This window comes from Centrocercus urophasianus, unplaced genomic scaffold, assembly GCF_019232065.1.
Source record: "Centrocercus urophasianus isolate 14NV4802_14NV808 unplaced genomic scaffold, USGS_Curo_1.0 seq_15, whole genome shotgun sequence".
NCBI classification, from domain to species: Eukaryota; Metazoa; Chordata; class Aves; order Galliformes; family Phasianidae; genus Centrocercus; species Centrocercus urophasianus.
In genome coordinates, this window is record NW_024884697.1 from 17,279,469 (window position 1) to 17,298,032 (window position 18,564).

Here is an 18,564-nt window from a genome sequence, read left to right on the forward strand (position 1 = left end):
CAGAAACAACTACCTTACTGAAAAGAATTGTTTAGGTAAAGCAGATTTTTCAAGGACTTGCAGCTTTACTTCCAAAGCTTTCTAAATGGTGTGGGGGCTGTTATAATACCTCTGTTTTGAAAATTCCAAATTAAACTTTAAATAGGAGGGCTAAATCTGTCCCAGACATATCATTGATGTAACAGTAGGTATGAATTTGGTTCATGCTAATTACTCAACTTCATAATAAGTGTTGCAAGACATGAAGGTGTAAGAAAAGAGTACAGGAATGAAACTCTGGCAAAAATATATGGATGAGAAAAACAACATTTTTCCCACTTGCAAAGTGTACAATTATATTTCACAACTATACAATATTTAACAGAAACATAGTATAAACTGTAAGAAATGTATGTACAGAAATAAAAAATAGTTTTTATCTGACAATTCTTTGTCACCCTTTACACAACAGCTTTGACATCCTAGTTACTTCCCAGTGGACAGTTGTCAATCCAACTGTCAAAGCCACCTCCCAACAGAAATGGTTTTTCATAGAGTTGTTTCAGGTCTCAGCCTGAAGACATGAGGGAATCCCTGCACACTGGGCACTTGGAGAGGAACTGTCCTGACAGAAGCTAATAGTTGGTCAGTCTGGTAACTGCTGATATTTTCTTCACTACAGAAAATTCTTCTGGTATAGCCTTCTCCTCTCCTCTCCTCTCCTCTCCTCTCCTCTCCTCTCCTCTCCTCTCCAGTTCTCCTCACCCCTCTATTCAGTAGTAGAGTTTTTTGTACACTCATCACAGATTTCTGGCTTTTGGGAAAGACATCATAAATAATCACCATGAACTGGTAAATTTCTGTGGAAGCATTTAATAATCCTTAGAAAACCTTAGATTGTTGAACCTTTCACCTCATGAAGAGTGGAGGATAAAAGAAGAAAAACACTTTAAAATAATTAGTATCTTAGAATGATCTGGAAGAGATTTTGGAACACTGATTCTTAAAAAATAAGTCAAAACAAGGGGTGATCTGCCAAAAGAGTTGCAGTTGGTTTAATAAAAATCTGAGTAAGTTTTGGAGAAACTTGTCTGTAGTTAAGTGTACTGATGATCCACAAATCCAAAGCTCAGCGGTAGTTAAGACAATATAGTTACCTAAACTCACCAGGGCCTCTTTGTTTGCTGTTAAATATTACTATTATGAGAATCAGTTCTGTGCAGCCCATCTCAGATTGCCCCCATATGAAAAACTCAGCAGCTGGTTCAACACTTGATCAGGTTTCAAAAATAGGAATTTTTCCAATAAGTCTCTCTTTAAGTTCTAAAATACCCTCATAATATTCTGAGGAAAAGCTGAGAGTGGTGTACTGCTTGCAAAATGCAGTTCGGAATGTATTTTAAAGGAACCAGAAGATAACTTGTGAATCATCTGATAATATGGCAAGAGTAGCATTTGTAATACTTGCAAAATCTGTGAAATTTGGTCACTAGGCTTTGTAGGAAATTGTTCTAAATCCCTCTGTCAGATCCCATATCCTTCAGTTGATGCCCAGGCAATCCTACTCTCTATATGCTACGAGCCCTGAATTTGTTTAAGTTCTTTTCAGCCCAAACTGTTGCTAGCTTTAGTCTCCTTTTCTTTTTGGATAGACCAACATTGAGCTAACTATAAATCCAGTCCATAATTCATGGTTATTTACAAACCACTTGATACAGAAGTCACAGCACATATTTGTGTTGGCTGACAGTCCTTTGTCAATGATGGATGAAGATCAGGTGTCATGACTGAATCTTTTGGATGTGTCAGTTGCCTCCAGTACTGTTGGCCATGAACTGACCTGCACTCTTGCACTCTGGAAGGATGCAAGATGAGTAGTAAAACTCAGACTTTTGGGCCCTGCAAATATGGGCCCTGAAGCAGGTTGGCAGTGGATTGAGGCAAGGATCTCTTCTAAGGTAAAAGAACAAAAAACAAACAAGCAAACAAAAAAGTGATTATTCACAACATTTTTTATTAATATGTTTATCTATTAACATTTTAATAATGCAGCTTTAGCACTTACCACTGTCTCTGCTTGCCTGTTTTAAAAAGATGTTGCAAGCTTAGGCAAAACATGTTTTACAAATATTTTCTCCCACATTACTTTGCCTTTAACTCATAGTTTACCTTTAACTTATACTCCAGGGGTCTCTTTCATAATATATATTCCTATTCAAATGATGGAGGAGGAGAGAAAGGAAGCCCTCTAATTTTCTACCTCCACTTCTCAATTCTGTGTGGGACAGCAGAGATGTTATTATGAGATGCCTCTGGGTTGCAGAAGCAAAACCATCTGCAGTCCACATGAAAACATCAGCCACTGAGATGTGGATTTAAGCAACTCTCTCTGTAAAGTTCTCAGAAAGTCTAGGTGAACCATCAGCTGCACCACAAGACCATGTCAGGGTCTAGGGATGTGTAGAGAACACTGCATCCCAAGGTAAGCAAGGGATGGCTGGCAATGACAGCACAGTCTGGAAGAAGTCAAATGCTTGATCCATTTCCTGTGGCAAAACATGTTATGCTGTGTCAGCTTAATTGTGGGATAAGTCCACATTTACACAGCTAGCCAGGTGCAAATATGAGATAAATAGATATAAACTTCTCTACCTTGTATTCGCTAGCCTTCACTAGTCAGAGAATTAGGTAATTAGGTGAAGAGACAATTTAATATTTAATAGCAAATGTTGATCTGTCCAACATAGGAATCTTAGTTAAGCACAATGTGGATAACAATTTTGCCTTTTACAAAGGGATACAGTAGAAGAATTTTCTTTTTCTCATAAATATTCACTTACCTGTAAACAAAGATGGAAGGCCTTTAATCTTTAATCTATACATGGCATATGAAAACATGCATTAGTAAGTCAGAGTTTAATCAATGTCCTCTATTGAGAGAAACAAGCCCTTCCCATCTGACTCGCACACATCACACTAATATCTCTAGATCCTTGCTGGAGAGTAAAAAAAAGAACAAATAATGTGGTTGATTACACAATCCTGACATTTGTCCATTTGTTTTTGCTATTTTTTTGCATCCTCTTTAGCCAAAGAAAGTCATGAGCATCAGGAAGCAGTTGGGTTTCCCTGAGCGAACTGAACTACTGCCATGCCACAACCAAAAGCTTCAGCTACTTGGACAAAGCACTGCCTTGTGCCCTCCATAACCTGTTCTTCAAAATATTTAATGATTACACCAGGAATGTTTATGGTAGGATGGCAGCTACACTCAGTACAAATTTCTTGCTTTAGTATGCACCGTTTCAAATCTGTACAACACTTTACACATGGTGATAAGTAAGTAAAACATTGGTCATGGTGTCCTGCTACTTACTACCTATAACAGTTTCTGTTTTTAAATTTCTAGTGCACCAAAGACAGATGCATTTCATCCGCCTTGCTGTTAAAAAAGAAAAAATTACCAAGTGCAATTAATTACAGTGAGATTAGCCTATTATCTGGCCTCAAATTTCTCCTATAATGCTAGAGTGCTCCTTCCTAGCCTTTGTTCAGCTCCATCCCTGAACTTCTCTACCAGCTGTTAGTAAGCACCTCTGTATTTTTTTTCTTTGAGACTTATACATAAAACAACAGAGGCAGGCGCAGGAGACAGACACAGCTGTTCACTATTGTTTTAACACCAGTGTCACTTTTTCCCTTTGTAAAGTATTTCCAAAATTTGTTTTCCTTAGTAAAATGAAAACAGAGCAATGACCCAACTATCTGTAGTGTACCTTGTCTCTATGCCTACAAGATTTGATATATGTTTATAAAAGGAAAGGATGTAATTAAAGGTTTAAGAGTTATAAACGTCCACTACACGTCTCTGTGTAATTGGTTCTGAATATGATAAGGGAACAACCACTAAGCGCTGGTGGGAAGAGAGGTGTTTAAGTTCTGTGAGAGTGGTGAGATGCAGAACAGGCTGCCCAGAGAGGTTGTGGATGCCCCGTCCCTGGAAGTGTTCAAGGCCTGGTTGGATGGGGCCCTGGGCAGCCTGGTCTAGTTTTAAATATGGAGGTTATTGGCCCTGTCAGTGGCAGTGGAGTTGGAGATTCATGATCCTTGAGGTCCCCTCCAACCCAGGCCATTCTGTGATTCTGTGAAGCTAAATTTTTCTCATATTTTTCGTCTTAAGGCTGTGTTCTTTCTCCGAATCATTCTATGATTCTATGATTCTGTGATTCTATGATCTCCCCCTCTATTCCAGGGTGGTGAGGCAGTGGAACAGACTGTCCAGAGAAGCTGTGGGTGCCCCATCCCTGGAGGTGGTCAAGGACAGATTGGTTGGGTCCTGGACAGCCTGAGCTGATGGGTGGCCTGCCCATGGCAGCAGGGTGGAACTGGAGGTCTATGAGATTCCTTTCAATCTAAGCCACTCTATGACTCTATGATTCTTTTCAATTCAGTTTTATTTTCTATTATTCTACAAGCCTTGTGGCTGGAGACATCAGGGATTGAGTTTCATTTACATAGATAAGCTATGGAGGAATATTACCACAGAAACTAAAATCCTGATTTATAAGACAGAACACAGCTCCTCTCTCTATTCAGACAGGATTTACAGGTATTTTGCTATTCATGCATATATGTCCCTTTGATTTGCAAATGCAGGGCTGTCTATATTATTAATAACCTTGACTGGAACAAATTCAACCAGTTGTTTTTTGTCAGATGAAGAGTTGGCTTTTCAATTTCAGAGTTTCCTGTTCTCAACTTCCATTGCTCTGAGCCAAAGAGCTGCCCATTACATTTACTGTTTACTTAAACCCCTTTGACATGGCAGGATTAGAATAGCTATCTGTCTCATTTTCTTTTCTAGATAATAGCCAGTAGTACTATTACCCTGAGAATAGATTTTACCAATTATTGTATAGGGGTGTTGTTCTAGGATGAGTTTTTATCATCATTTATGCCATTTTTCCATGTCTAGTATACAGTATTCCCAGTTACTACTCAGCCAAGAAAAAAATTCTCTCTTGAAGAAGCACAGGCCTAGGCAAACAGACTGAATCCCTGCTCAGCTTCAGATTTGGTGTCGTGCAGATTCGTTCATACAGTCTTTATTTTAGCTTCTGAGCTGCAAAACAGCGATAATACCCCCCCTTTGTAGCCCACGTTCAGGCTCTGAAACATGCAAATAACCTTCCCTGGAGTAACTATGGCAAGGATAGAAGTGACACCCATAGTTGTGCTGGGAGCTTGCATGGATATCTCTATCACAGCAGGAAAACTAGGCTGCAATGTATTTTGATTAAGCTGCATGCAAATACAGTCAGTTTTAGGTAGTTCAGGCACTTGTTTCTATATCCTCCAGGGAGTAGGTGGTGAGTGGTCTGGTGTAGCATTAATTGTAATATGTCCTAGAGCTTGAAAATTGTTGAGGGACTTAAAAAAACATATAATCTCTGAAGTGCCAAACAAAATCTTCAATAAAGAATACATTCTGGCCTCACTCATATACAGAAAACCTATCTCTAGCCCTCAAAGACAAAGTCACAAAGACCCTGACATTTTCATTGGAGTTTGAAAATCTATGAGCAACTAATAAGTCAACTAACAGCTCAACTCCAAAACTTTCTTCTGGTTTGGGGCACTTCCCATTGAAATAGTTGGGAGAAAGATTACAAGAGGACACTCTATATGTAATGTATGAAAAATGCCCTTGCTGCAAATGAATTATAGATACTGCATTTGCAATGCAATTCATTTGTGAAGCCACATCACGAAGGATGGCTTGGAGCATTCTGGAAGGGCAAAGGGGTGGAGCGTCCCTGTCATTGAACTCATAGGGTACTGCATTTTCAATATTTACAGAATCTAGAGAAATCATGCCTCCCATTACCTCCCTTTACAGGCATAAAAGCACCTGGTCCAGATTGACTAATCAAAGGCTCTACTTCATCAGTATTGCATGTAAGCATAGGCTTGAATTTCATCAAGTCCAGACTGACCTCACATGCAGGATGGTGACCGCAGGCTTACAAACAAGAAGTAAGAGCCAAGTATCTACAGACTGCAGTGTACACAGGTCTGGGTGCTGTGTCAGCCCAACTTCAGTCACATTGCCCCTCTGCCTTTGTGCTGATGCCATGTAATGATGGAGAACTGACTCCTTTAACAAGAGTCATTATTTCTCCAGCATATGGACAAGGAACTTTTCTGGTCCTCGTGTAAGACTGCCCATCTATAGTCTAATCCATGGCTATTTCATAGACCCACAGGCCAGAGAGGGAACAGAGTAGCTGGTGGCCAGGGTACTCAGCGTGGCTTTCTGACATGATAATTGTTAAGTCAGACTGATAAAACCTGGGTGAACATTTACCATGGACTTATTTTCTAAGTACATTCAAAAACAGAGGCTAGACCTATCTTCACAACATGTGAATCTGCAGAATTTTTTTTTTTTTTTTTGAGAGTAAAAATATCTAAAATGCAATAGTAATCTTTTTTTTTGTTGTTTATTTAAATTTGTGTTGCTCTTTGAGTATTTAACATTTCTTCTGAGTCTTCCCATTCAACAGAAAATTTAAAACTGAAATAATATGGCAACAACACAAATCCTAATAAATTCAAAGATTGGCTATGGTTTCATTAGTACAGACAGTAACTGTAGGAAAAGAAAGGACTAAGGTTATAAGGACTAAGAAATGCTAAGATTATAATTATAAACTACAAAAAGTATTTGGCCATTATTTGTTCACTAGCATGCCTCTGCTCCTATGCTTGATGATAATTTAGACCATGGTCATATGAATTCACTTTAAAAACTTTGTATGTTTGCTAAAGAACCTCCTAATGACCAACAACATGATATTTCCAAGAACAGATCAGCTGAGTGTCTATATTAATTTACTATCCTCAGTCCACCTGGAATTGGCCAGTAGCTGATTAAACTACACCAAGGACTAATCAATAAAGAGCCAAAACTTTGATCTAGTTGGTGCTCTTTCTGGTTGCATAAAGTAATGCTCTTAATGAAACTTGGTTCTCCTGCTTTCAAGCGTAAAATCTTGTCTTTCAAATGGTTGCTTATTAAAAACATTACAAATACCAGAGAGAAGTTGCTCTTGTTTACTTGCTTCAAACAATGCAACAGCAGTTTGCTCTACTTACCTGGTTTAAGGTTTTGTTTAGAGATTTTTACATGTGACGTAGAAGTCATGTTTTGATTCTTCTGTCAATACCAACCGAACTATTTCCTAAAGATACAGCTGACTTCTATTTTGTAATGTCAAATAGGGCAAATTTGTGTCCCAGTGTCACAAGATCTGATTGCTGACTACTCTGGGGACTGAATGCTGGATTCATCTGACAAATGGAGCAGCTGTTCAAAAGCTTCATCTGCCAGAGGACAAAGTGAGACTAATTCTGGGCACTGCATGCTCTTAGTCTGTACTGATCCTGCCTCATGTATGTGTATTTTATTTTCTTCAGTACAAACACACCTGTTCGCTATCTCTGAACACACTCTGATTTCAGCTGTCTAAATTGATTTTAACTGCCTGCTACCCCAAAGTGCACTGTAGCTGTAAGCGCTTTCTCATAGAAAAGTATTTCAGTTATCTCTTTATAGTCCTTTGTAAATACCAGTTGAAACGAATCCTTTACTGGCTTTAAGCTATCTGCTGTAAAGGACTCTAGCACCCCAGCGTCTCCAGGACTGTGTCTGCTGTAGAGAGCTGAAATGTCACTGGGAAACAGGTTGCCCAGAGAGGTGATGGCTGCCTCGTCCCTGCAGGCACTTAGGGTCAGACTGAACCAGGCTCTGAGTGCCCTGATCTAGCTCTAGGTGTCCCTGTTCACTGCAGGAGAGCTGGGCTAGATGACCTTTAGATGTCTCTTCCAACTCAAATGATTCTAGGATTCTAATTTGAGGATGGAATTGGAAATTCATCCTTCCTCGCCAGCATTAAGTTTAGTTTGTTCTGACTGGACTTTGGACTTGCTAGTTCTTTCCTTCTGGTGTTCCCACAGTTTGGGACGGACCAAACTGTTCTCCATTAAAAATATTAACAAAAAAGCCACTTTCAAAAACTTTCTATGCCTTATTTCTCATCACTCTTCTCTCTCATTCCAGACATGCAGTAGACAAAAACAGATTATACAGATGGATTTAGTTATATAAGGGATAGCCTCTTTGCACTCTGCACATCTAGTTGCTGGCTCACCTAGGTTAGAGTCCTGGCTAGAGCATCCCATAACTCCTTGTTGATGTGTTTGTTCAAGAAGCATTAGCTACAGAGAGGGACATGAGAAAGAATGGTAGATAGATTCTGGTTGCTGCCAGAATTACCAACTTTTTTCCCAGTGACTCTAATCTGCAAGATGATGCAAGAGTTCTCATGAGACATGAGTGAATGTGTTTTCCCTTCCCATCTCTTTCAGCTAACAGGTTACCTAGATGTAGCAAGGAGGATACGCAACAGCTTAGTAAAGAAATAACCAAACTGTATTTACTATTTCTACAGACATACTTGCTATCTGTGCTCCTGGAAGGTGTAATAGTTAGCAAGCCATCAAATGCAGACATGGACAGTGTATGATATGGGGAGAAAAGAGAGGCAGAAACAAGATTAGAATTATCAATCATCTGGAAGCAAAACTGATATTCCACAAGCTGAGTTTCTAGCAGCTAAGGGAGCTGATTAAAATACTGATGTATTGTTTAAAACACACTTGAATATATGATATGGGTAATGACCTGAGATTGTGGTTGGTACCTCACTTTACAGTACAAGACTGAATCTTGACATGCTCTGGTGGCTCTTTCAGTCCTTGGAGTGGACCACCATTCTAGAAAGGTTCATCAATTCATAAAAGCCTGTACATATAGTAGAACATTCTTAGTGCATATTTTCTTGGTGCCTATTTCTGATTTGTTGTATTTTCATCCTAGTCACCATTCATCATCATTATCAGTATCTTCTCATCAATACCAACTAATTTAATCACAGATGAAGGATTGAAAAGTGAGATCATGGTAACTGTTAGAAGAAAAGAGCTGTTAGTAAACATTAAATGCTTTACAACGAAACTCCCAAGTAGCAGGTAGGGTAGCAACAGAATCACAATAACTGTGTTTTACACTACAATAATAGGGTGTTGCTCTGTTGCAACAGAATTTGGGCAACTGTTTTATCTCCAGATTAAAACATTTCTGGGCATCCATAGTAAAAATTTCTGAGCATTGGCGCATAGGAACTTTGTGTTCCAATTTCAATGTCATAGTATATTTTATTATTAGCTTTTTGTTGCTGTTTTTTGTTTATTTGTTTGTTTGTTTGTTTCCCTGGACTTTTTTTCTGGTACTTGTGATTAAGACTTACACAACTTAATCATCGGCAATCAGTCAAAATGGAATTAGGGTATCAGGTCTTCCTCAGCAGGGGGAATCTTACATCTACCCTTCACTAAATAGTACACCAACAATCTTCTGGGATACCACTTTTCTTCTTATATTTACATTGACAGAATCCAGTGCGCTTCATAAACAACAATATTGGTTTAATGAGGCCCTAAAAACTACTAGGAAAGTAAATACACACTTATGTTACCTTTTTCCTACCCCCACCACCACCCCCCTCCCCTCCCCAGAAAAAAACCAACAACCCAAAGAAACAAAAAAATCAAGGACATTTTATTTTCTAAACATAGTCTAAACAATAGAAAAGTACAGGTACAACCTACCCACATAAAACTAATGTGCAATATTTTCATTGGGGTTTTTGTAAATGAAATTGACAGGCACACTTGCATAGACCTGGTCATATTGTATCAAAATGCTTTACAAAGGCAGATGAAATAAAAATGGTTAAAGTTCTCATTAATTTATATTGTATTGAAAAAAAAATTTACACTGAATTCAGATTAAAAAATCTCAGAATCACTGAGATGAGTCCAGCAGTATAAAAAAATTGCATCCTTCAGTTTGAGCTCTTTGGAAGAAAATCAATACATTGGGCCCAAGGTACCTTTAGTACTCATGTTTCTCATAAAAATTTATGTACTTTTCTGTATAATTTGTGTGTTACTGTTTCTGTTACTGAGAAACAGTAAATCCCAAAATTAACCTGACAGCTGTCTGCATACAAAAAAAGGGGACATTTTAATTGTGATTAAAGAATGTATTCCTTTGAATAATCTTTCCTAAACTGAGTGCCTTTGTGATAATAAGTGACATCACAATTAGTTCCTTTCAGCTGAAATAATTCTCCAATGTATTTGTCTGTAGTCACACCTTGAAATATCACTGGGTTTGGAAAAGAAAGAAAAAGAAAAAATAGAGAAGAGAATGAAAGGGAATGCATTAATGACTTTTATTGACTGTTTCAAACAGTTGACCTATCTTGATGTTGTATTTCCTTTATTTCACCTAATCCACAGTGGGTTTTGGTTATGTTTCACTGACCTGGCACATACTCTTCTAGCTCATCACTTCAGGCAGAATAAAAGAACCCTATGAGTCTTTTAAAATATTTTTAAATACATGATGGATAGGTATGTTGTGGCTACATTCAGATGTTTGCTTCCAGCCAGCCAATATTCCTTGTATTTAATTTGTTCTACCATTTGCATATGAGCAATCCTTCAATTATAAAAGAGTCATCTCAAAATTACTTTCATTTATGCCTTTATAGGGGAATCAGACTATAAGTGTATATGAGATGAATGGGCTGGGAATGCTTTCTTGTGGGTAGAAAATGAACCTTTCAAAAAGTGATTTTGAAGGCATTTATTCCTGTTAGGATCTGTAGTAAATTCAGTGCAGTTTCAGTTAAAGGTATACAAAGATGTCAATAGGTCTCAGGGATCAGTACTGAATCTTGCATGAAGTTCTGGTCAATAGAAAAATCCCACTGATCTCAAAGAAACCAAGATTTCACTTTTTTATCTCTAATCATTATTAAGAACAGTGAATTTCAGAAGGTCTTAGAAAAGTAGTCACTTGTTGTGTTATATGGAATAGTTTTCTTCCCACACATTTTAAATAAGGGAAATGGAAAGGCAAAAGAGATGGTAGATGTAGTATGAAAATGAAATGGAATAGGAGGTGAGACTGCAAACATTAAGAGGATATTTTTTAGAAACAGAAGTTTAATATTGGTACTTATATTAATCCTTTCTATCATCATAGATATTAATGTTCTTCATCTGCAGAACTCGAAGCCATTTTCTATCCTTGCTTTCTTTTCCAAAAGTTTAAATTTTCATGGGAAATATAAAAGGAATGAAGATATATCTATATAACAATTTATAAGACCTTCAGTCACCAGTAGCATTTCCCTATTTTGCTCTTAGATATTCACACAACATCTGAATGCTTTGCAAATGTTAATAAATTGATTCTGTAACCTGGATAATCAGAGGAGAAAAATTATCTTTCTCTTACAGATGGAGAATGGAGAAAGAAAGACTTTGTGATATGCTTGAGGTCTCTCACTGAATTTTTCAAAGTCAGTGTTTAACCACAAGACTTTCTTAGCTTCTGTCTATCTTTGCTTTTGGGATCGAAGCTTGTTTAAATTCTGTTTTCTTCAACACTTTTCTGCAGGCCAGATTTGTGTAAAAATGATTCTTAACCTCAGCAAATATCTGGAAAACCACTTGCCTGGAGGGAAAATTGAGTTTTTATTTCAAGTTCACTGGCTGCTGTAGCTCATAAGACAATAGAAAAGTGCAGAAAATATATCCTGAAAGATCTCAAATATTTTTGAAAATATAATAAGTGCATAGAGATTCCAATTTTTTTCCACCCTAATTTTGCCAGGGATAGATTTTCTAGAACGTCTTCCAACAATTTATTTTTCTGTTATTTTATATTTATATAATTTTTAAAAAACTTTTGCCACCATTGTCTCAAACCACCACCATTGTCTTGCAGAATTAATGCTGAGTTTTATCTGGGTTCATTTTATATGGAGCTTTCATTTTACATGCGGATTAAATTGTGCAGCACTTCTACCGGCTCCCAACTGCCTTACTAAAGGTTAACCACATGTTCTCATGCATAGCTATTATTTAGTAACTGTTTTATTTACAGTGTATTGATTTATATCCAGTTATTACTATTTTTAATTGGTATGTAATTATTCTTTGCATAAACCTAGCACAATGCAATTATACCAATTTATAGGTGCTTATATAGTTTATTCCACTTAGACCAAATACACTTACAAAGAAATTTAGGTATTGAGATAGCTATAACATTCCAATCTGCATCTTGACAGAACTAGAATACCTTGTCACTACAAAGGTGATTAGAGTCCCGGAGCATCTCCCTTATGAGGAAAGGGGCTCGTCAGCCTGGGGAAGAAAAGACTAGAGGGGATCTTATCACTGCTTATAAACAAATAAAAGGTGGATGTCAAGGGGACCAGGCTGTTTTCAGCAGTGTCCAGGAACAAAACAAGGAGCAAAGTGCACAAACTGGGACATAGGAAATTTCATACAAACAAGGAAAAACATCTTTACTGCGAAAGTTACAGAGGACCGGAACAGGCTGCCCAGAGAGGTGGTAGAGTCTCCTTCTCTGAAGATATTCAAAACCCATCCAGGTGCTTTACTGTCTAATCTACTGTAGGGAACCTGCTTTAGCTGGCAGGGTTGGACTGGATGATCATCAGAAGAACCTTTAATCCCTGCGATACTGTGAATACATTGAAAACCAGCATAATCAAGAAATGTTCTCAGTCTTTGCAAGATGAAGAACAGAATAAATTGAAACAAGAACAATGAATGTTTTGAAAGTTTTGATTCAGGAAAGACATCAACATGTACTGCTACTCATCCCTCCCCACCAGTCTTGGCCAGAAGAATCACATGATGTGAAGACTCGTGGTAAAGCTCCAGAGAGGAATAAAAATAATTAAAAAAACAAAAAACAAACAAACAAAAACAAAACAAACAACAACAACAAAAGCATGAGGTAGAACTCATAGAACTCACTCATTTGCTTCCTCAAGGAGAATTCAACTTTGATTTTCTATGTTTTCATACCAATTATGAAACTAATCAGTGGATTTATTACTGACATTCTCAGCAATAAGAATTCTTGGTGTGAAGCAACAGCCAGAGATAAGACTGAAGAAAACTAATTCAGGATTTATAGAATTCATCCTGTTTTCAATTTAAAGAAGTATGGACATTCAGAAAGGGGAAAGTCCCAAACTACACCTGTCAAGATTTTGACCAGTACAACACAGAATTCTGACTGTACAACTTGATCACAGTTGACTTCACTTTGAGCATAGATTTGGATCAAATCTGGTCATGAGTGATGTCCCCCAGGAAGTGATACTGGAACCACTTCTATTTAATGATCTTTATTAACGATCTTGATGAGGGGATTGACTGTACTCTCAGTAAGTTTGCAAATGACACCAAGGGGAGAAAGGCACTACAGAGGGATCTGGATAGACTGGATCAATGGGCCAAGGCAAACTGTATGAATTTCAATAGGGCCAAGTATCAGATCCTGCATTTTGGTCACAACAACCCCAGGCAACCCTACAGGCTTGGTGAGGAGTTGCTGGAAAGCTGCCTGATGGAAAGGGACCTTGGTGTACTGATGTATGGCTGAATATGAGGCAGCAGTGTGCCCAGGTAGCCAAGAAGGCCAATGGCATCCTTGCTTGTATAAAGAATGGTGTGGTGAGTAATCCTGCCTCTGTACTCAGGACTGATGAGGCCTCACCTTGAGTACTGTGTTCAGTTTGGGCACCGCAGTACAGAAAGGACATTGCAGTGCTGGAACAGGTCAAGTAGAATGGCAACAAGGCTTGTGAAGTGCTTGGAGAATATGCCCTATGAGGAGAGACTGAAGGAACTGGGGCTGTTCAATCTGGGGAAAAGAAGGCTGAGGGGAGACCCTATTGCTCACTTCCAATATCTGAAAGGTGCTTACAGAGAGAGTGGGATTGGTCCCTTCTCACTGGTGACAGGTGGCAGGACTAGGGGAAATGGCCTCAAGTTGCGCCAAGGTAAGTTTAGGTTGGATATCAGGAAACATTTCTTCACAGGAAGGGTTGTTAAGCACTGGAATGGGCTCCCCACGGGTGTGGTTGAGTCAGCATCCCTGGATGTGTTTAAAAACCGTTTGGATGTGGTGCTCAGGGACATGATTTAGCGAAGGGTTGTTAGAGTTAGGGTAGTCTGGTTAGGTTGTGGTTGGACTTGATGATCTTTAAGGTCTTTTCCAACCTGAGTGATTCTATGATTCTATGATTCTATGAAATTACTTTCAGAGGTCCCTTTCAAAGTCCATTTTTTGGTGAATCTATGACCCTATTCACTGCTCACTGTAAAGGTGTATCTGCATGCAGCTATGACTATGGTGTTTCAGGTTTCTAAGTTTCCCAGTACTGTGAATTCCAGGAGTGTATGCAAAACCAATTCCCAAGTAGCTCCATGCACTCATCATGCTCTACATGTGAGTTAATTTACAATGAACAGCATGCCATATACAATACCAGCTATTAGAACTGTTCCAGTCTTACTTTAGCACCAAATCCATAAGGGTTAGTACACAGTATAAATTAATAAACCAAATTGCAGCTGTAGTTCCTTAGTCTGGAGTCAATTTTCTGTCTGTATGTTGTTCTCTTATGGTGTCCCAGTACTGGGTAAGTATTTTAAAGCTATTTGTCCTTTGCTAGGCTACATAAGGTCCTGCACAATTTATTTGTTCAGTCATATAGAAATTAAAATGTTAATGCCAGAACCATGATATCCCAGGAAGCAGTTCAACTGTTTTCATGGTGCTGAGCCAGCCAATACCCTGTGCACTGGACAGTTAATCTGCATGAGAAGGTGATTGTACATCACAAAAAAGTGGAGCTTCATGCTCATACTGTTCATTGACATTTGAAATGTCAGTCACTGGATGAAAATGAAGCAATTTGATTTAATAATGCAGATGTCAAAATAGCAAAACATTTAGGACAATTATATTAAGAAATTGTCACCATCAATTTTATTTATTATTCTTACTGTGGCATTGTTTGAATACCATATTTTCCATTGTTGAGAAATGATAAACAGAGTAATTGAGCTGAAGATAAATCACTCATAATTCCATCTTTCAGTGTGGTGATTTGCCATTAATTCAGGCAGTGAAACAAGTAACATTGTTACATACTATGTCATGCTTCAAAATAATTTTTTTAATACCTTGTTTCTAAATGAAATTGCTATCAATCAATCAAACAAAAATATACACCATTCTACTTATGTGCTGTGTCAATGTCATAAAAACAGTATGTTCATTGCCTTATCAAGTACATAATGAAATTCAGCAAAAGTATTTCATTACGGTCTTCATGAGGATAATATGGCCTATCTCCTTCACAGATTAGTCAGCAGATGCATTACCCTAAAAGAGATTAAGAAGTCTGAATAGAACAATTTGAGTGGTGAAGAGGTAAGCCATGGGAAACAGAATAAGCCACCCTACAAAGGGGGTCCATCCACATCTTGTGTTTCCCATCAGGCAGTGAGGTTTCATGCCACTGCAGCATAACTTGGGAATCATGCTGGTTTGGGCTGCCATGGTGGTTTGACGCTGATGAGCAGTTGAACATCACCATATTAATCCTCCACTCTCCCTTCTCAAAAGGACAGGAGAGAATATGCCATGAAAAAAAAAAACCAAACCTGTTGCCTGGGATAAGGACAGGGAGATTGGTCATGAGTTGCCATCATGGGCAAAACAGACTCAGCATAAGGGAAGATGACATAATGTATTGCCTGTTGGTAATGCACTAGAAAGATAAGAATCAAGAGCAAACTAAAAACACTTCTGCTTACCCAAATTATTCTACATTCTCACCCAAGCAACACAGGGGAACAAGGGGAGCTCAGCTCTAACCAGCAGTGGATCCCTTTTCTAATCTGTCATGTGGCAACTTCTGGACTCTTCACAGAAAAGCTACAACCAAGCTAGCATTTCTTTAGGCACATACACTGTTCTTTCAGGTTCCCAGACTTAGCAGAGTTTAGAATTAGGAAGTAAATAACTAACAGTACAAGAGGAGAGAAAAAAATCTACAGAATTCTCTGTACTAACTGTATGGTCTGTTTCTAGAAATAATTTTACTGTCATACCTTTATGACTTAGATCAATGTTTTAAATGTTGATAAGTACTAATGATACTATTAATAAAGCTGAAGAGAGGATCTATTTTTCTTTGAAATATAGACAGCTTAGCGATTTCTAATGAGCATTGTGCTTTCTTACATTATTTATTGTCTGCAAAGCATGAGAATATATCTTTTTATTCATTTATCTACTGGTTGCTCTACCTAATTTCCCCTTGCTGTTTGAGATATTTTAAGAATGGTCCTAAGCAGAATAAACTTTCTCACTGTGTAATCTTTCATATGTTCTTGTGAGAATTTGTGAGTTCTCTCCTTGGTAAAAATGAGTTTTTTCTGTTATCGCTGGAAAAGCTATGGTACAACTTACTAATAAACATGTCAGTACACAAACCTAATCTGGCTTACAATTATCCCTTTCATTTAGCTGTGAATATTATCATAGAATCATTTCAGTTGGAAGGGCCCCTTAAAGGTATCTAGCCCAACTTTCCTGCAATGATCAGGGACACCTACAGCTAGATCAAGTTACTCCCCTTTCTTTCTTATAGCCTCCCTTTAAATACTGGAAGGTCTCCCTGGAGTCTTCTTTTCTCCAAGGTGAACCCCCCAGGTCTCTCAGCCTGTCCTCACAGGGGAGGTGTTCCATTTCTTGGATTATTTTTGTGGCACTCTTCTTGATGCGCTCCAATAGATCCATGTCTCTCCTGTACTGAGGACTCCACATCTGGACGCAGTACTCCAGGTACGGCTCCACCAGCACAGAGCAGAGGGGCAGGATCACCTTCCTCGACCTGCTGGCCATGCTCTCAGAACTCCCATTGCATGTTCAGGTGATGCACTGACACAGCCATGCTGGTGAAGCAGAAGGTTAGATTGGAGGGTGAGTCGGACAGAAGATGTCTGCAATGAAGAAGAGTAATTGGGCTTGATTACAGACAATCTCAGCTGTTTCTGAATCTATTGGGCACTCTCCTATGCTCAGGGACTGCGATATCTATGATGGGCGCATGATGAGAATGCATGATCAAGTGTTAATACAGTCTCCATCTGTAGGAGCTGATAGCCCTTAAAGAGCTGTTAACTCTTGATGGACCTGCTCTGGCTGGGATTTCCAAGATAATGGCTCTCCGACATCTCCCTTTTATCCCCAGGAGAAGCAGCCATCTAGCATTGCCCTGACTCCTCAGGAGTAACAACAGTTCTTGTATTTTCTACCCTTTCTTCCTGAAACACAGCTTTTAAGTTGAACTCCCTTTTGCTAACACATGTAAATCTAAAAGGAGTTCACAAGAATCAGTTTTTCATATAAATATGGGGTATGCCATAGCAAAAGAAAAGAAAAGCAAGTATGTCTTGCATTCACTGTGAAACTCAAGGACCAGTATAATTCTCCTCACCTTACCCACTAAGGACAGTAATCTCTTTAACCCACACCCCCCCTCTGACAGTCCTTTCTCTTTTCCTGGTGCTCTCAAAAGACTTCTGCCTTTAAGCAGTTATCCTTGCTATAAGCATCTTTAAATTGTAATTATCTAAACTTCTAGATTCTGATGGACCTCTTTGTCAGAGGGGTTCATGGAAATACGACTCCTGTTTGATGGAGCTGAATCGCTACATTAAGAATGCACTAAGGATATGATTCTTCATTCATTGTAGAAATCCTGCTTTACCAACAGATGAAATGAACCTAGCAACAAAATATGCATGCTTGTATACTCATGCTCCTGTATTTTACTTTCTGTCAAATAAAACTCCATATTTAAGAATACCATAGTCTGTGCACGTGTGTCACATGGGGAATTTAGACCTTACCCTGCTCACTTTCTACCTTCACCCTTCAATATCTCAAATGTTTGGATATCATTTGAACTAATTTTCCCAAAATACTTCTTTTTTTCAACTCTCTGTGTACGTGCCTCTCTGTCACGTGCAGAAGCCCTGCATGGAACAGTGTCAAAGAACAGGTCAAGGCCTGTTTTATTTACAAGCTGAGATGGCTTCAGTTTCTGCAGGCAGCTTGCATGGTCTGTTGTATGTCAATCAGCTGGCCAGCACACAGAAGACCTTTAACTTATGAGCATGTATAAAGATGGGAAGACAGGCTTGAGGACATTAAGAGACCTGCCTGATCTGGGATAGATATGGGTTGCCTAGTAGGACCAGAAACAGTCTTCTGGATAGTAGTGATGCTGTATCTAAAGAGTTTGTGTTTGATTCTGTAATCCACTCCCAAATTAAGCCAAAGCAGGAAGAAGACTCTGAGAACGTGCTGAAAGTGATGGGAGAAGAATCAGTTACCCTGGAGTGATCATAGCCAAATTCAACATCAGTGGCAGGGCAGTGAGATTTGCACCTGTAGATAGTGGTAAGCTTCATTTACCACGCTACACATCTTTGTCACATGTTAGAAAAGTCTGAGCTTTTCTCCTCCTCTGGGGTAGCGTG